Raw genomic sequence first — 22,872 nt, 5'->3', positions numbered from 1 at the left:
AGGAAGTTAAAAGGGAGAATCAAGAGGATCAAATCCTTTCAAAATGCTTGGCGGTTACTCAAACCCACAATGATAGAAGCCCAGCTAAAATATATGCCACAGGTTAGGAAAGGTAGCACCAAGTCCAAGAGGTTGCTGGCATGGTTAATGAGCAGTGTTAAGGGAGCTATTCGAGAAAAGAGAGATACCTTCAGAAAACAGAAGTCTTGCCCAAGTGAGGAAAACAAGAGGCAGCACAAGCTCTAATTATATTAGAGACTACTCTAATATAATTTATGTACTGTCCTTCCTCCAAAGGGAGGAAGACTGTATTCATGAAAGACAGCTAAAAATGAATCATAGAATCATAGAATAGTAGGGTTGGAAGGGGCCTACAAGACCATTGAGTCCAACCCCCTGCTCAATGCAGGAATCCAAGTCAGAGCATCCCCGACAGATGGCTGTCCAGCCTCATCTTGAATGCCTCCAGTGTGGGAGAGCCCACCACCTCCCTAGGGAATTGGTTCCATTGTCGTCTTGCTCTAACCATCAGGACTTTTTCCTGATGTTCAGCTGGAATCTGGCTTCCTGTAACTTGGCCCCATTATTCCGTGTCCTGCCCACTGGGATGATCGAGAAGAGATCCTGGCCTTCCTCTCTGTGACAACCTTTCAAGTCCTTGAAGAGCACAATCTTATCTCCCCTCAGTCTTCTCTTCTCAAGGCTAAACATGCCCAGTTCTTTCAGCCTCTCTTCATAGGGCTTTGTTTGCAGTCCCCTGATGATCCTTGTTGCCCACCTCTGAACCCGCTCCAGCTTCTCTGCATCCTTCTTAAAGTGCGGTGCCCAGAACTGGACACAGTACTCCAGAGGAGGCCTAACAAGTGCTGAGTAGAGGGGAACTAGGACTTCCTGGGATTTGGAAGCTATGCTTCTATTAATGCAGCCCAAAATAGCATTTCCCTTTTTTGCAGCCACATCACATTGTTGGCTCATATTCAGCTTGCATTCAATACATACATAAAATACAAAATACGAGAAGGTGCTGGAACTCCAGCCTACATTGAAACTAGGTTCTTGAAATACCCCTCTTGTAGACCTCCCTAATGGTGCTCCCACCTGTGTTGTTGTTGTTGGCCCTGGAGCTCTGTAATAATGCCCCCCCCACCTCTATCTTGTAATCAGGTTCTTGGGCAAGTTAGTTTTCTTTTAGACTCAGCAGTTTACCTCCTGGGAACTGGGTGTTTTGTGACTGTCCATGTAGACTGTGCTAGCCATTTATGAATGGGCAACCCCTCCCGATGGCAGGCATTTTGTGAGAGCACCCATGACACCCTTTCACAGTTCCAAATGTGTCCACTGACCTCAAAAGCTGGGGAACAGTTATTCTAGGGTCACAATAACTGCCCAGGATTGATGGGCAATGGTGCCAACCCTGGCCCTATTCACACGCCTTGATCAGTAGCAGAAATTAAGAAAGTGACATTTCCCCATCACTTTAGCATAGGGATGGTGGAGGAATCTGCTGTGGACCCCAATGAGCAGCACCACTCACCTCCGCCTCCCTCCGGAATCCTACGGAGCCAGCCTCTCTCTGCGGCAATTCCACAGAGCCACAGGCCGGCTCTGTATCGCTGGCCTGGCGAATGACTACAGCCACGAGTGGCGTAGTGGATGCCATTTGTGGCCATAAAGCCCTTCGTTTAACCTAATTGCAGCCACAGCTGCAATTAGGTTAAACTAAGGGCTTTACGGCCGCAAGTGGCGTCCACCACGTCACTTGCGGCTGTAGCCATTCGCCAGGCCAGCGATACGGAGCCAGCTGCCGGCCTGCGGCTCCAGGGAATCCCCGTGGAGAGGAGCTGGCTCACGAGGATTCTTGGGGGAGGAACGGATTGCCTCCCTCTGCGGGCAGATTCCCCATGGACCGGCAAGTAGGGAATCCGCCCATCTCTACTTTATCACCATAAAAAAGTGCGTCACTTGTTCATTTTTCACAGCTTGGGATGTACGGACTGTGTAAAATCCACTCCATCTGTGTTTCACAGATTGTTAGGCATCTTTGGTCCCATTGTCTGCTCACAGACAGATGCATTTTTTTTTTCATCATGTGGAAAAATGCTCAAATAATGACGTAAGAGGTTTCGTAACAATTTACATCATTTACCTTAGTACATAACATTGAGCGTCTTCTACCCCCTTCCATTCCACTTTTCCTCAGCAGAAACGTGTGCATTTTCCTTCGAATAAAGATGCGTAAATTTCTGGGAAAGTTAAAAATAAATAAATCTGAAGTCCATGGATTCCACATGGCTGGGGAGGGAGATGTCACTCCACAGCGGATGCTGCAGGTCGGATTCTTAGAAATCCGAGCTCATTTTAGTCCATCTCGAATTTCTCCAGCATCCCTGGTCACATCTCCATCTCCTAATACTTTTTTTTTTAAAAAAAGGTTGGCAATGTACTTGCTACCCATACACAGTGCTCCACTGATCAAGACCAAAGATAAACCATAATTTTCTTGACAGCAAAGCACGAGTTAAACATATTTAACTCTGCACCATTTCATAAACTGTATGATGTTGCAATGAAATCTGCAAAAAGAAGTGATTAAAGACTATACTGCATGAGGAGAGCAAGGTGATAGAGGAAGTTAAAATGCAGTTTCCCAATCTCAATTATATGCTCAGCAAATAAAATAAACATGCTATTTGCTAATTAAAGTGCACTCTAATGTATCCTGGAACTGCCATAAATTATACCAACATTTAATTTTTTGACTGTTTAACAACGGTTTATGACTCTGCCTTACCAAATTAAAGGCGGAGGAAAGAGGAGCAACATTTTGCATGGATATATTGCTTCTTCCCGCTTTATTTTCTTGGGATTAATTGCAGTTGATCACTCCTCCTGCTGTTGTTATTGTTTTTAGAGATGAACCAAACCCCATAATAAATATTTGCCATGGTATTTATTCCTGCTGGACTATGTACTTTTACCTGTACATTTCAAAAGTGTAATATCCTCCTTCTTGAACATCACTTGATCAAGTAACAGGAATTTTAGTATTGACCCTGTTCTAGGGTTGCCAGCTTTTTAGTAGCATAAAAACATAAGAAGAGCCCTGCTGGATCAGACCAAGGGTCCATCTAGTCCAGCATTCTGTTCACACAGCGGCCAATCAGCTGTCGACCAGGAACCCACAAGCAGGGCATGAGTGCAACAGCACCCTCCCACCTATGTTCCCCAGCAACTGGTGCACATAGGCATACTGCCTCAAGCTCTGCTCCTGAACACACACAGATGCCTTATCATCAGACAGGTAGCTCATCTAGCCCAGAACTGTCTTTTCTTCCAAACAACAGTGGATCTTCAACTTCTCAGGTATAGAAAGGTCTTTCCTAGACTGGTACCTTTCCCAGATTGTGTGAATACTGATAACCTGTTGTTAATAGGAATGCTTATAGAATTCAGTCTTCGCAAAATCCAATATGAAATGACCTGATCTGCACCTCCCAGATGGGGGTTGGACTCGATGGCCTTGTAGGCCCCTTCGAACCCTATTATACTATTCTATGAATGTGTAGATTGGAACCAAGTTATCTAGGAATGGGTGAATCTGTCTAGTTTGGTTTCATGCAAGTTCTCATTTTTCCATTGCTAAGTTTGTTCATTCCCATTTCCACATCAGATTGCAATATATTCTTTAGTCTGCATGAAAATTTGTACACATTCTTCAAAATATAGGGATTTGGGGGAAGTATCCAATGGTGTCATTCTTACACAATATGTTTGTTTGTTTATTATTTGTCCATAGCACAAAGGCCTTTACAAATATAAGTTACAATACAGTTATATATAACATAAGCCCAAAGCGAAAGCATCAAATAATGAATACCTAAAAGCAAAATCCGGGGGGGCTATACAAAAAATAGAAATAGAAAATAAGAAAGTTTTTTAAAAAAATACTAAGATCAGGCCACAGTAAAACAAAGTAACCATACAAACGTTAAAATAAGTCCATTAAAAACTGATGCTGAGAATAAAAACAGTTTATATAACAACAACAACAAAAACCAAATGAACAAACTGGCCAAGCTCAAACTGGTGTATGTTATAATAAATGATATCCTTGGCAATTCACAGCAGATGTCATTAAAAATTACATTGGATTTTTTGAGCTGCTACTGCAAAAGATGCAAAACTCATTGTAATACATTTGTTATAGTCTGCCAATAGATCACAGATAATTTCCACAGGAGATCTGCCAGCTCTACTTTTCAGGAGACCCCCCAAAAAGTGGGTCCTGGGTTCCTCATACAAGGGGCAATGCAGAAGATAATGTACTATATCCTCAACCTCCCCAGAACCACAAATACAGGTCTGCTGAGCTAGAGGGATCCCATTGTACTTCCCAACCAAGTAAGCAGTTGGCATGGTTTGAAAACGAAGGGCTGTAAAAGCCTTCCTGTGAGCCACAAAAGTTAAATCCTGGAAATACTGTTGTAAATATTGTCCTCTTTTGAAAAAACAAAACCATGGTGAGAAGGCCTGGCGTTGGCTAGCCAGAATAGTTTCATGGCAATCTGCTTCAGAGATTCTGTCTCTGATACTCCACTTATCCAAGATAGTTAGGGAATTGCGGGGATCCTCAAAATACACCTGAGATGGATGGAGCTGGGATTGGTGGCGAGACAAAAAGATTATTTTCAAATCTTGAAACATTTTTGAATTTGATCAATTCAGAGCTACATTTTCCATGCTCAAATTAGAATCTCAAATCCCTGGTTCATTATGGCAACAACATTTTGAAAACCTTTTCCAGGGATGCGCCCCTATAGAGATTAATCCTGCTTGTATGGAACTCCCTGCTTGGCCATTGGTCTCAGTCTTGCAGATCAAACATTTACTCCATAACCTGGTATCCAGCAAAGCACCTGGGGAAGTATGCTCCCCCCAGAATTATTTAAATGCAATCTTGCCTGGTGGGCCCCAGTGCTGACAATGGTGTCATTCTGCAAACTCAAATGGAAGTAGCAGAGCTCTGACTAATCTTTCTATTGCACAATCACTTGCACATTATGTGTGCACATGTGGTTGCACAACCACTTGCACAAATGTGACTTTAGTTGGTTTCTCCTCTTGTGCATAGTTCAGAACCTAGTCTCCACTAATGCAACACCATTTGCACTAGCAGAACAATACAGCTGGATGTTGCCCAAAGTACACATTTTTCCAAAGTTATGTCTTTTTGTGAGCAATTTTTCCAATGATATTTCAAGTGACATTTCCCTTGAATCAAGGATTTTTGTGCACACTGGTTAAGTGTGCACCTTTTGTGCACACTTTTTCAAATGTATGCATGTGTTGTACTTTTTTTTTTTAATAAACTGCATTGCAAAGTTTGGCAAAATACAGATTTCTATGTCTAACTGGATTCTGGTTCATGTTTAGATTGAAGAAGTACACAATTATTAAATTTGCAGCAAAATGCGAACAGTATGAATTTCTCACCCATCCCTGTACTTACTCACTGGCTTTTGCACTTCCTGATATTCTGATGTAGTTCTTGACTCAAAATAAATGCATTATAATATATTTAAATATGCATATTTTGAGAGGAAAATATGTTTAGAAATGCAGATTTGGAGCAAAATATGTATGTATGTATGTATTTAAATATGCACAGATTAATGTGGAAAGGGGATGAATGGGCATATATGTGAACACCTGCCAGAGTGATATAGATTGGAACCTGGCTGATTCATGAATCCCTACTAGTTAATGTTTTATTTAGGGCTGTGCACAGACCCCTGGCTTCACTCTGGATGCCACTTCAGACCCTCCGAAACAGCCCCGCTTCAACTCAGACCAATTCGGACCCCCTCTGCTTTGACTCGGTTTTGGATCTGAAGTGAGATTCAGGGTTAGGTGTTTTCCCGTTGACTTGCATAACACACATGGCCATAATGTTTTCAGTTTTCAAGATCAATACATGAAACTTCAGGGCCTCTCTGCCAACATGGAGGGGATCCCACCTGCCAGTTTGGCCCAGTACTTTTTGTGCTAGGTGCAGCTGAAATTTGATATTTTCCCCGCAAAACAAAGAGCTATACATCTCAGCTCTGTGCTGCTTCCTCCTCCTGTCTGCTCGGCTGTCAGAGACCGCTAGCCATCTCCTGCTCATGAGGAGGAGACAGCTAGTGAGCGGCGGAAGTGTGCACGGTTCCTCCTCCTCCTCCTGCCTGGGTGAATCACAGCACTTTTTGCAAAACATGCTGTGAATCGCCCATATACTCAAGATTCATGGTGCTTTTTGCATATAAGTCTATGTGCACCCATAGACCTCTACGAAAACGTGTTGTGAATTGCCCATACACTCAAGATTCATGGTGCTTTTTGTGTGTAAGTCTATGTGCACATAGACTTCCATGTTTTTTAAAAACATGGTGATCACGGCGGGAGGTGGAGAGTCCAGCAAGCAGAGCAGGGGCTGGGGGGGGGGGGCATCCTGAGAACCTGGATGGGGGTGGGTTCTCACATCCCTAAGTAAAAATACCAGAATGATCTTTGTCTCTGAAACACAGCCATTTTTCTCCAGTTATTCAGTCTTGTCCACACCACCACCACTGTCACTGATTGGAGATTGCTGGGTTATGTTCAGCCCTGATTTGGCAACAAGAATTTCCATTCACCAAAGTTCCCTCTCTCCTCTTCCTCCTCCCTTCCCCCCTCCCTCCTCCTCAACCCCTGGCTGAACTTTCTCAAGTTGATACTTTTGGCACCAGGCTGTCTGGGTTGCTCAGAATGAATCATCGAGTTGGACAAGGTGCTTCGTATACAAGCTGCTTCGCTTCGGGGCGCCTCGTTGCTATTCTGCTCTGCCTTGTATCATGAAGAAGCACTCAGAAGCAGCTGCTTTGACTCGTTATTCGGGCTTCAGACTGAAGCAGTGCACAGCCCTAGTTTTATTGAAATAAATGCTTTTAAACTTATAATTTTTAGATTTGATTCTTCAAATCTATAACTCTGGAATGGAACAAAAACATTATGTATTAGCTATGGTTAGGCTGCCCACTTAGCACTAAAATAGAGTACATGCATCACTAAAAAAAAAGAGGTCAAAGTATGGCACAGATTTGTATACGTTGTACATAAGCTAATGTACATGTAGAGATGCAAAGTTATAAATAATTGCTGTAATTTAAATATAGTACATCTCACCATAATCGTGACAAGGTGACCTGTGTCCCTGCCTGCTCAGTCTGCTGTCCAGGTGCTATGGGCAACATGAAGCCCCTTGCCTGTTTTCCCTTTATTTATTTTATTTATTATTACATTTCTATATTGGCCCATAGCCAAAGCTCTTTGGGCAGTTTACAAAGGTTAAAAACATTAAAAATACAATATGCAAAATTTAAAAACATAAAGAAAACATACAGACAGTATGCACAGACACTATATATCACTTTGAGCAATCAACCAAAACATAAAACAAGTCCAGGATCAATTAAAACTCACCACAGGCTGCCAAATACCTGGGAAAACAAGGAAGTCTTGACCTGGCACTGAAAAGATAACAATGTTGGCACCAGGTGGGCCTTCTTACAGTCTTACGATCATTAATCTTTAAACTGGACTTAGAATGGACAGCTCTTCAAATAGAGCATGTCTTCCAACGGTCAGAGAGGACTGTTCTCTGACATCTTTTCAGATAGAGTACTGTCCTCTATAAAGTAGGACACTTGGCCAACCTATTAAGGTCAATATAAAATTAATTACTACTATTACCTGAAATCATTTAACTAGAGGTGTTGAGGTTTCAGCCTGGGACCTTATAATGTGCTCTATCACTGTAGCTACAACTCCTTTCTTCCTTCCTTGGCAGCTTCTAACCTGCCAAACCAAATACAGACCAGCAGAAGCTTGAGAAATCTTTTATTTCTTCTATCTTCCTTTGCTTCCCATCTGAGACTGTGAAACAGGGGAGGAGAGGTATGATTTTTAATCACCCAGAAGCCCATCATGCATGGTTTGTGGGCCATTTGGGCCATGGCGGGTTACAACATTGTTTAGACCTGTTTTAGCTTCAGCTTTAGCAGGCAGAAGCACAGAAGGTGAAACATTTCCCGTTGCTTTTTCTCCATGCAAGGAAAATCTTCACCTACATAATTTCTGAAGAAAAGAATCATTAGATCAAACCATTTAAAAACAAACAAACCCCAAACAACAGTGGCAACTCTTATTTCCATCACTGGGGAGTTATCTTTTCATTTTATATAGAATGTCCCAATCTGACGCACCTTAATTCACAAACAAATCCAACTGAACTCAAGGCTTACTCCCCAAGTAAGTGCGCATGCTGGATTTCACCCTCTATGAGCCATTTCAGAATTCATAGAGTAAAACATTCAAAAGCATCTAAAGCAACCAGGGTTTCCTAAGGGAGATCACAGCTCATTCCACAAATGACATTAATGAGCTTAGTCCCACTGAAGTTGGTCGGCCTATGCCAACTTTTGCTAAGGCAATAGAAAAATCAATTGGACTAAGCAGGCTTAGAAGGAGATACATTGGCTTGAATGGTTTACAGATGCCTATAGGCTGTAAATCATAGAACTACAGAGCTGGAAGTCACTTCAAAGGCCTTCTTCAACCCTTTGTAATTACACAGGACTCACTGGGCCGATCTGCCCTCACGCAGACGTTCCAAGTGGAAAAAAGAAGGACAGAAAGAAAGAAAGAAAGAAAGAGAAGAATGGCTGGGAAATAACTATTTTAATTTCAGATTTTAAAATGGACATCTTAATATCAGCACAAGGTGGAAGCAATTCTATGTATGCGGTGTCTACACAACAGGCCGAATCTGATTTCACTGTCATAAGTTCAGTAAAAGGAATTCTAGGCGAGATCTACACTGCTGCTTTATAGCGGTACTGAAGTGCGCCGGTAACTGCTGGGGCACATTACACATTCGATATACTGCTTTTGTAGTGTTATTTCCTGCTTCTTATTCGACATTATCCAATATACTGCGACAAACGTCGCTGTGTGTCCCATGAGGTATAAATGCACAAGAGGGATATAGCGTTACTATGATGGGATCATAATGATATGACACAAGGTGTAGATCTGGCCCTAGTCTTGTGAAGCAACTTGTTTGGTAGGTCTCAGTGTCAAATTGGTTGTGACGTTGACCATATCTTGTAGCCCTGCCCTTGGGATTCTCTTCTTTTTTAAAACTAACAGAAGCCAAGGGGGGGGGGGGCTGATCCAGATTTGCACCACAGCATCTTTGAGGGATGGTTAACCCTTTCCCACCTTGCCATCTTCCTATGGAAAATTGTACTCATTCACACACACACACACACACACACACACACACAGAGCTGCTATTTGCCCCCTGCCCATGTCTTACTGCAAAAGCAGCTTGGGAGGGAAATCATAGGTTGCAAAGCTGAAATCCCTTGTATAACAGTCCTAATGTGGATCAGGAGCTGCTGTAGTCGCTTTTCAAAAAGAGGACAAGAAGCCCAAGTATGAGATACAAAAATGTGTTTATAGGGATGGAGCGGGTGCCCAATTCTGTCTAGGAATCAGGCAGAACCCCCCTGCCTGCGCCCCGAGCCCACTTGCTGAGCCCCTGTCCCTGCTTGCCCCCTGCCTGCGTGTGGCGAGTGCCCCATACTCACCCTGGCGGCCTTGTCGAGCTCCGTGGTCGCCTTTAAAAAATAAATAAATTGGCGACTGCAAAAATGTGCATATTTGTGTATGCGTGAGAGTGCACATTTTTGTGAGTGTGCATATTTGCATACGCAAAATGCGCATTCTTGTGAAAATGCGCCTTTTCGTGCATATGCAAATAGGGGCATTTTTGCAATCGCCACTTTGCAATCGAACCCTGGAGGGCCAGGAAAGGACTCAGGTTTACTGGAATTGGCCTCAGGTACTGAGGTTCTGCACTCCTGGTTTAATGTAATGCTGTGCCACAATTCTGACTGGAACTGTTTCAGCAACCTTCATTGAGGTATGTGTGTGTCAGGGGAATGTGTTTGAGGTGACAAACTGTTTTTCAGTCTGTAAAGGTGAAATCCTATGCATGTTTAGAGAGAAAAAATACCTACAACTCCAAGTAGGACAATTTTCTGTCTAAACAGGCATAGGATTGCGCCCAAAGAGTGCTCGCAGAACTGAGCTGCTGTCTGCTCCTGAAGCTTTGTTAGTTACCATGTTCCATTCATTGTAAGTTGCAGTGTTTACAACCCTGTAGGTTACTAAATCTGTTAGGAACATTTCAAAAGTCGCATCGCCTAATCCTCTAATCCTTTTCTTTTATGTTTGTCTTGATGTCTCCAAGATCTGACGAGGCTTTTTACGTCTCGCAAACTGATTCCTTCTGCTCGAACAACTGTGGAGTAAGATTGCGGCAAATGTCTCCCTGTCATTGAGAGGGTGTATTTATGAAAACAGAAAGCAAGAGACCTTCGAATATTCAAAACTACAAGTTGGACCGTTGCCAGCTCATCCATTTTGGTGCCAATAGACAGGGGGCTTCTGCTGCTTCCATTCAAAATAAATGTGAAACCAAGGTGGCTCCTGTCCAACTTTCTAGATATTCCTTGGGAAAATTTGAGCCTGTTGTGCTACAGACATTGGCTAACGCTAGACTTTATGTGGAGCCTGAACTATAATTACAAAAACAGGGCAAGGCTTTGCAAGCTGCAGGACTATCTATTTTAGCTAACAACATTATATGAACCTTGATTTCAAAGGTTGACTCTAAGTGGCTTTATACCGATTTAACCATGGTTTTTTTAGGGACATCAGAAAAGCCTTGTGAGATCAAACCAAGTCTTCCTCTTTTCCAGCATCCTGTTTCCAACAAAAAGCCAGTCAGAAAGTAGCCAGGTCTGAAAACCACACAACCATTCTTAACCATGGTTAAGTATCAAACTTGAATACCTAATCCATGATTAAGGATTGGCTCAAAACCAGGGTGTGACAACTTGTGTTGAAGTAGTTTGCATTTACAATGGTCTACATAACCATGGTTATGTTTTACATCTGGTTCACCCCAATACTAAACTGTGGTGTGGTTTCTTAAAATCTGGCTTATCCGAAGCCATCCCCACAAACAATGGTTTGTTGCCAGCTGTAAACCACATATAAAATGCAAGGTTTGTTGTTGGCTTGCAAAGTTTGCCTTTATTAAAACATGATATCTGAACCCAGAATCATGGCTTATCCATGGCTTGTGTGCACTTCTGTCTGCCCTAAAACAGAGGTGCCTGGCAAAAGCAGCTGGAAAATGAAAGAGTTCTGAAGGCTGGGAGAGAAACAAACCAGAAATAGGGAAAACAAACTGTGGTTTGTTTGCTCATCTGCAAGACAATTTAGGAATAAAGCAACAAACCATGGGTAACATACACAATGGCTTAGCATTACAAATGGAGCCTTAGACTGAGCAAACCACAGTTAAGGCAGTTTCCCCATCTGTATAGCCTGCAGTCTAAACTCAACATAGGAGAAAAACACAGATGGGAGTATGATGGAGGTGGGAGGTAGACTAGGGAAGTTACATGCACTTGAGTTTAGATGATGATGACAGAGACAGTGATATTATTTCAATACTGCAGAAACAGAAGTCATTGCCTTTGCAAATATGTGTGGAGATGTTATAGAAAATTCCACAGCATGGCAGAAACATAGATTACCACTGCACCTTGACACCATGACAGCCCTCCCTCACATACATACCACACCAAGGACTAGACTACAATCACCACCACCACCCTTCCTAGGAAAGAAGGGATGATACCCCTGAGGCACTTTGTATACAAATTTTTCACACATGTTCTCTTCCAGATCTGATTCAAAATTGATTAAGAGGCATCTGGTAGAGTCCTCCCAAATGGGGCACATTTTGGGATTCTTTGAATGTTTCCTAGTGTAAAAAAAGGAAAAGAAAAGAAAAAGAGAACACCTGCCTGCACATAGAAATCTAGCATATCAAGGAAAGGGGTTCTAATTTAGAATAGTCCATGGCATTCTTTTATCCTCCCACTTCTACCTTGGCTTTCATGGATGGAATATACTTGATATGGAGCTATTTCTCTCCCTACCCCAACAAGATAACTGATTCCAGTCTACTGAGCCTAACCCAGGTCCACTCAGAGAAAAATACCCTCACTGAAAATCAGAAATGCATAGCAAGATGGTGGATTTAGTCTATACACTTGTGCAAAACATTGGTTTAGAATCCAAACCATTGTTTGAGATTCTAAAAGTTCAAACAGGCAAACCATAACTTAGAGATACTTGTCTGCTTTAGTTGTCCATTCTCTCAGCACTTGGGTTTGTACATTCACTCTCATCTCCATGATGTAGATGTCTCTAGAGGCACTGCAAGAGCGTTAACTGTGCCTTGTCGATTCAGACAATACACCAAACAATAGTCACCACAAACCACGTTTTGCAAACCCACTTCAAAACCACAGTTTTTGATTCTTGTTTGCTGACCTACCACATACTATGTTTTGTGAATTCAGACATTATTCAAAATCAGATTTAAGCTTCCTTGACCATGGTTTGTTGTGATGTCTAAACTGAAAGAATGCCTGTGTTTAGACATAATGCTAAACTATGGTATAGTGCTATGTGAGCAAGCTTTGGGCTTGTCAACTTCCCCCTCCCTTTTCCTCCTCTGGAGAGACTACAAGGCAGAGATTAGAAGCTTTTGTTTCTGTGTTTAAACTGCAGCTTAGAGTTATGTCTGAACCTGAACAAACTTTGGTTAGTCTTCACTAAGTTTTTTCTAAAACAAGTCAACTTCAAAATATGGTTTATAAAGATGGGTTCTTTTAGGATATCATAGTTAAAATTAACCACAGTATAGGATTTGGATGTAACACTAAACTGTGAGTAATCAAAAGTTGAAGCAAAATCTTCTGATCCCCTCCTCCTTGTGGCTGAACTGGAGGAAGAGATGGGAAAGGGGAGCACGTGAGCCCGAGCCTTGTGCACATAATACAAAGCAATCCAAACCAGGGTAGTATTGTCCTCCTTCTATAGCACATATGGGCAGCCCACAGGACTTGGGCCACGTGTGGCCCTCAGGGGATTTCCATGCTGCCTGCAGTCTCCCTCCCCAGCTTATTTGCTTCCCACTTCCTTCTCTGAAGCTGAATCTATGGTAGGGAGATGAACACCAGTTCTTAGCTTACTGGTGTCTTGTTTTGTTTCTGGGCCTCTGCTGAGCTAGCCTTCCTAAACTGTACACTTGAAAGAAACCCTCTTCCCTTCTCATCACTACCCTGTTTCTATAGAAACAAGAAGCAATCTCTGCTCTTCTCTTAATTCCCCCCCCCCCACACACACACACACTGGTAATGCATTTGGGGAGTTTTTCACAGTGCCATACCTAACCATTTCTTCATGCCTGCGGATAACTCCATTCTTAGCATTATTTCAACAACTGAAGAGGAGGCTGGATAAAACAGGGAGGCGAACTCCATTTGCAGGCCACATCAGTTTCCATACTAATGTAATGGTGGTCACCTGATTTCTACCCCTACTTCCCAATGGTCATGTTGATGCCGCAGGCATTTGAAAGTGAAATATTTCACGCAATACGGGATTGTACGAGTTAAAAGGGGTCAAGAGGATACTTCTTCTCAAACCACCAGTTAACTTTGAAAGCTAGCAACACCTTTGTGGTGGCAGTGTGTAAATAAAATCTGTCTCATCAGTGTCACCGGCAATTATTCTCAAAAACACCAGAGATCCTAATCACATAAGGAGCCACTGAGCCCAGATGGCTGCCTCCGTCACCCTTAGATAACTATTAAGTTTGCTTGTTTTGTTATTATGGTTCTTCTTGAGACACAGGATTTGCACAGGAATTATCAGGGCTTGTAAATATTGTATCTGCCTTTGTATAATCACTAGACAAACATAGTGTTGAGTTAGAAAAGAGTTTTCTAACAAAGACTGGTTTTTCCAAAAAAAACACCCCCATGCGAATGCTTGGTTGAATCAAAAGAAGAATGATTCCACAACTATCTATATATCTATATATCTATATCTATATCTATACACATACATACATACATACATACATATACACACACACGAGAGAGAGAGAGAGAGAGAGAGAGAGAGAGGTTTTATTTGCCATTGAGCCAGATTAGGCAATACCTTTATCCCTACATCAGGGGTAGGAATGTACAAATGTTGTAAAATCCATTCTATGCATTGTCAGGTCCCTCTCATACCTTCATCCACTCATTACCAAAATTATTTCCCAATTTCCCATATTTGCACAAATTTGCATTTGCACAAGTGTGCAAATTCCCCCCCAAATGCACAAACCCTCCTCCCCATGTGCATTTTCATGCTTTAGTTATGGGGGAAATGTACCTTTTCAGCTGGTGTTTTTCTAATTTTACATACTTTTCTATAGGGATGGGAGAGAATTTCTCCCCGAAACTTCGGGGGGCTGAGCGCCAACGCATTCGGTCCTCCGAAGGTTATTCGGGGAGAACTTCTCCGCCCCCCCGCCCCCCGCCCCCTCCTGGGATGGGACTTACCTTTCACGAATGTCCCTCCCGGCGGCGGGTCCCGGCGGCGGTTTGGCAGGTCTTCGTCAGGGGCGGGGGCGGCAGCTGGTCTTTCGACCGGCTGCCGCCGCTGCCGTTACAAGCAAAGTAAAAAACAAACAAAACGCCCCTGTGATAGGCTACGTAACGATTAACGTAGCCTGTCACGGCTAGATTTGCAAAGTCAGCCGTGATAGGCTACGTTAATCGTCACGTAGCCTATCACGGGTGACTTTAAAAAAAAAAAAAAGCACGTACGGCTAATGGCGGCCCCCATAGGGAGCCGCCATTCGCGTTCCTTATTTGGTCGCTGTAGTCTACGTAAAGATTTACGTAGACTACGGCGAAAATAAGGGCAACGCAAATAGCTACAATATGCTGGCATTCTTTTGTATGTTTGCCTGCATCCTTTTTGACTTTGGCTCCACCCACTGCTGGAATGCTCCACCCACTGCTGGAATGCTCCACCCACTGCTGGAATGGAGGACTGCTCCACTGCTCCACCCACTCCATTCCACTGCTGGAATGCTCCCCCCCTGCAGAGCTTCTCCAAAATGGAATTCAGCCCTCAGGCTGAAAGATCTTCACCACTCCTGCCCTACATGGTGGATAGTGAGATTGTGCTAGGGATGTCTGTCGCTGTGGAATCCAGCCCTTTTGAGGCTCGATGGACTCCTGGTGAGCACCTGACTCAGCTTGCATTTGCAGGCTAAGCTGCAGGGTTTTTCCCGAAATCCAGGAACTTTTTGCTTTTAAAAAATGTTTTGTAAATAAAAACATGTGCAATTTGTGCTGCGCAACTTGTGTGACGCGCGCAAATTTCGGCCACAATTTACAGAAATTAAACAAATTATTTTGTGTATTTTGCATAAATCGTGATAATTGCATCCCACAATTTGCACACATTTCTATTTACATACGTTTTTTAAAAAATTAGTCACACCAGCTTGCGGGGGAACGAGCCAAAGTCCGAGGGGCCAAGCTGATGAACGCTTAGCAAGCTCCACCCCCTGGACAGATTCCTTCAACATCCCTAGATTATGCCCACCACTTTTCCTCCTCCCCATCCACCCAGTGTGTTTGTCCTGCCTCCAACACCATGTCCATGCACTGGTGTTATCTTCTTAAAGAGATACACACATAAAATCCAACATGTGTCAGCTCAGGTCGTCTTGATTGAAATCCAGATAAAATCTAGGAATGGACTGTGCGATCTGAGCCTTCACACATTGGATATTATGCACATAAATCTTTAAGAACTAGGTCCGGTATTGACAAGTAGCATCCTCAGGCAGCTTGACCCCACTGCTGCGGATCCCATAGCCCTGGGAGAACTTTTCTAACAATCTGATGAGTGCCAGGCAGCTGCCATTATCATTGTCCACAATGTCCTGGAGTAATGTGACATTGCTCCAGTGCATAATAGATAATTACAATGGCAGATACCCAGCATACATTGAAGGAATGTTGCTACCACTACCACCAACCACTGTGTGTCATTCTCCTCTGGTAGACCCCACCTGCCCCTTGTGTCCAGCAGAAATCCAGAGGATGAGGAGGAAGAAGCAGAGGGGAAAGTCGGGACTGCCAGCCTACCAACACTGGGGGACCCACCAGCATGGTGGGGACACCATAGGCGCCAATTAAAGACCCACGTCTTTCCCCAGGCCTTCTCTGAGTGAATGTGCTGACCAGTCTATTTGTTTATATTTACAGTGTTGTTTTTATTGATTTTAATGTTTTTATTAAGGTTTAGCATCTTTAATGTATTTTAATGTATATTATAATGTATTCTGTGAACCACTTAGATATATTTTTAAGTATGTTCAGCAGTATATCTATTAAATAAACAAATAAATAATGGGTCCATGCCGAGTGCTCTCTCAAACCTGGAGCCAGCCCTGTGAAGAACATTATGCTCAAGCATAGATTGCTTATGGTGTTGGAATCAGGGCAAAAATGCACTGGATGGAGAGGAATGGATAGTATACTTTCACTCCCCACCATGAATACTGCAGTAGATATGTGACAAAGTATCATCTGATCTGGCCCATTGTCAGAAGAACATTATTTTCAATAGCAGAAGCAAGCCAGTGAATCGGGGTGGGCAAGTTTGAGACACTGGCAGTGGCAAAAAGAATCAGCAGTTTGCCACCAAAATCGGCAGCAAACTGCTACAGAACAGTAAGTAGGTCAAATTTAGCTTGTTCTCAGGCTAAATTTGACTTACTGACTGCTGTGTAGCAGTAAATGGAAGGGCATTTTTGTTTTTTGCCAGCACTGTGAATTTTGGCAGTGCGGCAGCAGCAGGGGCAGTGGCGTTTAGTTGGGGGCAGAACCAGGAGGTGACAGGGACTGCATGCGGCCTCCGGGGCTATGCATAGCCCAACTCTAATGTAAATAAATAGCCACTTGCCTCATGACAAGGAACAGGGTCCCAATATGCTGGAAAGGTAGCTTGCATAAATTGAATGAGAATGATGGGGTATTTCTTTCCAGGTTATCCATGTCACACAGATGACTTACCCTAACATCAGTGGGCATGCAGATTAATAGGTGTGCATCTGTGTGTGTGCTAGTGCATTTTTGTGGACATATTTGCAAGATTAAGAAAAAAATAATAATTATGATGCTGATAATGATGATGGTGATGATAATAGTTATGAAAAATAATGAAATATTCTAGCTCTCACAAGAACACAGCTGTGATTTCCAATAATCGCAAAAAAAGAAGAGAGATTTCAAAAACTGGATATGATTTACATATTTTGGATGAAGAATTGGACACATATACCTCACTTATTTACAACCTGCACATCAGCACTCGTTTAGTATTTATCTGACACACTCAGTCTTAAAGAGAAATGCTAAAATCCACAATATGGCAATACCTTCGTTATGCCCTGCCAAAATGTCAAACGATAGGGAGCAATTGCTTAAGCTCTCCAGAACTCTTCCTTATAGGAATTCTTGTGAAACCTGCCAGTAGACTGTAAAATAAGACTCCTGTGGGAAGATGCATAGACTAACTCCGGCTGTGGTTTTCCAAGACATTACAATCTACACATGGGTTTCATGGCAATTCTTACACGAAGTAAGAATTACCTTGGGTACGGGAATTATGTAGTACATGAAGAGTCCCTGGGGCTCACTTCAAACAACAAAAACAAATGCCAGCACATATTGCATTTCTATGATTATCGCACACTGCAATCAATATGTGGTTTACACAAAGTGCTATCCATGCAGGAAATTCAGCACACTTGACATTCAGTATGGGGGTGGGGGAATTGACAACGTGTGGCAAAGATGACTTTCGAGCTTCTAGCTCTGGCACCTGAATCTAGAGTAGGGATGGGTGAACCCCCTGATGTCCTGTTTGCTTCTGCTCGATGGACTCCTGGTGGCTGCCCGACCCTGGAGATCATGCAGGGAAAATTGCCCTGGGCGAGCACCTTGCAAGAGCTCACGACTTCTTTTTTTTAAGTCAAGCTGCAATTTGAGCAAAATTGCAGTTGTAAATATTTATGGAAATCATGATTTGCTCAAAATTATGGCCATGAATTGCGCAATTTGCACTATTTATGGCTGTGATTTTTGTAAATATTTATACCCGTGATTTTGCACAACACTGCAAGCTTGCCCAACTTCGGCAATGAGTTGGACAAGCTCAGGGGTCTGCGAGCCAGAGTTTGGGGGGCTGAGCTGGCAAAAACTTGCCAAGCTCTACCCCCAAACCAGATTCGTCTGACATCCCTAGTCTAGGGAGAGTCTTCCTGTGAATACCAGATGTCGGGGACAAACAACAGGCAAGTGTTGCCATTTTTGTGTCCTCCTGCCATCCTTTCTTGTAAACATGGTTACTGATCCAGAGCCGCACAACCATGAAGAGCAGAAGAAAATATCTTTGCATTCTTCCATTAACTGTTGCACAAACACTGGTAGAAGACTTCTTGCAGTGAGGCTCCATAATGTATCAAGAGAAATAAAGCTTGAGAAATCAGCCTGAGAAATAGCTATAGGCTGTAGCATATAAACTTCAGTGGACCAAAAATAATACTAAGAGGTCTAGAAAAAAAGTTCATACAAAGACCTGTGTGAGACCTTGCACAAATGGAAGAACTTATTTGGATTTGTGGTTACCTTTCTCACACAAGACCCTTCCATGTGGATGGAAAAACAGGTGTTCTGTGAGTGGTAGAGGCTTGTCATCATCATCATCGTCTTCGTCATCATCAATATCTCATTGTTCCTTGCAAAGTCCCCAAAGACTCATAAAGTGGCTTACAACATCAAAACAATACAAACCAATGTAAAACGTAAGACAGCATCAATGCAAGCAGCATCAGGGAGTATTTATTTTATCGTTGATTGATTGATTGATTACATTTCTATACTGCCCAATAGCTGAAGCACTCTGGGCAATTCACAACAATTTAAACTATAAAATACAACATGATGCAATACAATATGAAAGTTTAAAATTACATAATAATAATAATAATAACCACGTAAATGGAACCTAGCAGTGATGCAAAGGTTTAAAATACACTAGCAGATGTAAAACAACAGAAACTGAGGGCGCAATCCCATGGCCACTAGTCAGCAGCTAGACGGCCATAGGATAGGTCGGTTCCTGGGAACTGACCTCATAGCCCGTGCTCCGAGGTTGGTTCCCTGAGAACAAACCTCCACCCCCTCCCGTGCTGCCTCATAGGCAGCACGGATTGGCCCTGTGCTCCGCGCTCGTAAGAGCAGCATGGAGCAGTGAAAACGGGGCATTCCTCAGGGCGGGGAGGGTTGAAGTGCCTTTCCGATGCTTCCTATGTGTTGTCTGGCCTCTGCCCCCCCATTCCGACTTCCCACAGCTAGAGAGCTGATTAATGCAGGGCAGCTGAAGTGCGGAGGAGAAGATCTCCTCGGTGCTGCTCCTGCCCTGCATTGGATAGGCGGTCGCCTCCAAGTCTGGAGGTGGCCGCCCATCCCGATAGGATAGCACCCTAAAAAACTGTTTGGAAAAATAAGAAGGTCTTCACCTTGTGCCCCAAAGAGCAAAACAGAGGGTCCAGGAGAGCCTCTACTGGAAACAGAAAATGGCCCATGGCTTGATCCAGCTGGGAGCTTCTAGTGTGCCAGTGGCAGAGCACATGATTTGCATGCAGAAGGCCCCAGGTGTAATCCCCGGCATCTCCAGTTCAAAGGATTGCCTTTTATTGCCAAGCAGGTGATGTGTAAGACTGATGGATACGTGATGGGTGACGGGTAAACGTGGTGTGCCTGAGACTGACCAGATATAAGGCAGGTTCCTATGTTCCTTAGCCAATTTATCTACAGTGATATTCTAGGCAGCTAGAATACGGGATACAACTTTTAGAAGGGAGACCAATTAACTCCTGACAAATACCACTTTGCTTCATTTCAGTCTTCTTCTATCACTACGACTCTTCTCCAACATCAGATCTGCCATCAAATGAAACTAAGTTGCTGCATACTTGCTTTGCCCGCTTTTTGTTGTGTTTGTTGTTCAAGATTATGTAGCAAAACCTAGAATATCCTATTGTCGGCCATTGATTTATCTATAAAACAGTAACTGTAAAAATGATGAAAGGGGTTCTGTACTAGCTGGCCTTGTGAGGCAGTTTATTATTTCGGCATTAATGACCTGCTTAGAGGTCCTTACTGGTCAGGTAATGACCGGCTAAAGAAGTTAAGGGCCTGAAGCAAAACACTGTCATAAAATCTTGCATACCGGATGGTCCCAGCACCTTGTGATTCTATTAAGAAAGAAGAGTGTAAAGGGTAATGAAATATATTTCCAAGAGGCATCTTGCCTCAGCCCTTATGCTTTATGTTTGGAGCGATGTCTATGCTCCAATTCCAGCCACACAAATCATCCCTTGTTCACACTAATGCCTATCACTGTGCAGGAAGAAATTACTGCTCTGTGAAAATGACCAGTGGTGGTATTAAGAATTCCTTGTGCTGCTGGCGAGATGGGATACTGATGAGTGAACTAGGTTCTAGTTAGGGGTATGTGACACCCATTCTCCTCAGAAGTTGCTCTTGGTGGAACTCAATGGCAATCAAAGGATGAGAGAAATCCCTCCTGTGGAATCTTTTTAGCTTTGGGCTTAACGAGACATGGCAAAAGGCAAATGGCTGCCATGGACTCCCAAAAAACATGACCTGATGTCACCCTGTGCAACATTTCCCTGCTTCTACTCCTGTTCTTGGGCTGCTACTTGAAAGGGGAGAGGAAACGCTGGATGTTGTGATGTGACATCACGCCTTCCTTTTACTAGAAGTCAGCAGGGAGATGTTTTGGCTGGGTATTTGAATATTGAAAAGTTCATCTCAAATTTTGTTGGGATGCAAGGTAAAAGAGGGGGCAAAACTGCTTCCCCTCTTTTGCATTTCAGAGCAGGCAACATTCAAATGTGGAGAGAACAAAACTTACAGACGTTCCACCATCTCCTCCAACAGTTCATCTCTTTGTATATCAACCCCTCCCCCAACGTCTTTATTCACCAAGCCACTCCCTACTTCAGCTTCAATCAGTCTAGGCTATATGGATATTAGCTGCTAGAAGCAGAGTCTTTTACAGTTGTGGCCCCGAGATTGTAGAACGACTTCCCTCTGGAATGATGACTATTTGATTGACAAACGGTTGTACAACCTTTCCTGCTTTTTGTCTTTTTTAGCATCGCTCCCAAAGTGGGGTTTTTCTTTGGTTGTTTTATTATTCATGAATTAGATTTGCATTTTAAAATTGTTCTGTTGCATATCAGTTGTGGAATGACCTGCCAGCTGAAATGTGCCTGCTGAACTCTTGAAGGTTTTTAAGCAGGAATTAAAGACTCTAATATGCCAGCCGGCCTTGCCTTTCTAGAATGCTTGTTCCTTTTCATTGACTCTTGTATACTGTTTTTATGATGTGTCTTTTTTATTGCTGGATTTTTTTGTTAAATTGTTTTTAACTTCGTACGCCTCCTAGAGTATTTTGAATATAGCTGGATTATAAATTGAATAAATAAATATATTTATGTTTTATTTTATATGATAATTGCTCATATTTTTCTACAGTTGCAAGCCACCTTGAAGACATGTTGGAAAAGTGTCATACAAATGCTTAGCAGCCCAGTCCTATACATGTCTACGCATGCGGACATTGAGTTCTACGTTTATTATAAAAGTAAATCCCATTCAATTCAAATGGTCTCACTCCCACATAAGTGGGTATAAGATTGCAGCCTAACAGTGAAATCCTACACATGTCCAAAGTAAACCCCACTGACTTCAATGGGACTTACTCCCAGGTAAGCAGTAGAAGATTACCACTTAAAATGGATACATACCACATGTATGTGAGGGTAGTCTGTCTAGGAATTCTTTCATTTCTCTCTCCACCCCTTTTTTGTAAGCTAGTAACATTTATGGACTTCTCTGCTAAGTCAATCACAATAACTAACATTTGAGAGGGGGTACCATCTTGTATAGTTATTTGCATTCTTGAAATCAGACCTTATTGATTTGGGGGTGGTTGTTATGATTCCAGTAGTTTCTAGAGAAAATTCTCAAGAATCACAACTTGGATATTGCTGATATTGCTTACTTCTTACTGTTTCCGTCACATAACAGTATATGTGAAAAGGAAATTAAAACTGATGCTTGGTAGCAATAACTCATGATCAAGGTAAGGCAGTGGTATATTGCACCATAAAAGAGCAGACAAGGTTTGGTTTGGAACAGTACCCCGGACGGTCCCTAGCTCCTGCTGTCGGAGGCAGGGAAGACATGGGAGCCCTCATAATGCCTTCCCGGTCTTACAACCCCATAACAACATTGATTTGGGTCCTGATTTATGACATCATTTGTCCTTGGTCAGAGCCACTCACCCAGGCTCCTCGAGGGAGAAAAAAAGTAAAATAGTGCCTAGCTGTGCAAACTTTTTTTTTTTTTAAGCGGGATAAAGGAGAGGATAAAAATGAGCAGGAAAATCAAGTTCTTCCATTTGTCCTCTTTTGCTTGCCACAAGCCAGCTTGATAAAAGTGTGTCCATGTGCCCCTTATTAACTTGTGTTTAACACACACACACACACACACACGACTCAAGTAATTCAAAATAAAAGTCTGGATCCAAAGAAACTGGTATTAGAAAGATAAATTTTATTTGAACCACATATAAACAGGGAAAGCCAACTTCTCTATTGGATGGGGGACGTTCCATTCTTCAGCAACTAGTCTTGGGGCAGAAGAATATTTGACATATCACCTGGCCTCTTCACAGATGGTCCAG

At 42.8% G+C, this 22,872-nt stretch overlaps 1 protein-coding gene across 1 annotated transcript in view; it reads right to left on the bottom strand.

Annotated features, from left to right (window-relative positions):
- Nucleotides 1–22,872, bottom strand: part of AFF2 (ALF transcription elongation factor 2) — a 574,244-nt gene that overhangs the window by 501,848 nt on the left and 49,524 nt on the right. The window lies entirely within an intron of this gene.

This window comes from Heloderma suspectum, chromosome 9 (assembly GCF_057233095.1).
Source record: "Heloderma suspectum isolate Gila_16-S chromosome 9, 16-S_ref, whole genome shotgun sequence".
Taxonomy (NCBI): Eukaryota; Metazoa; Chordata; class Lepidosauria; order Squamata; family Helodermatidae; genus Heloderma; species Heloderma suspectum.
This window is presented reverse-complemented; position numbering and strand designations above follow the sequence as displayed.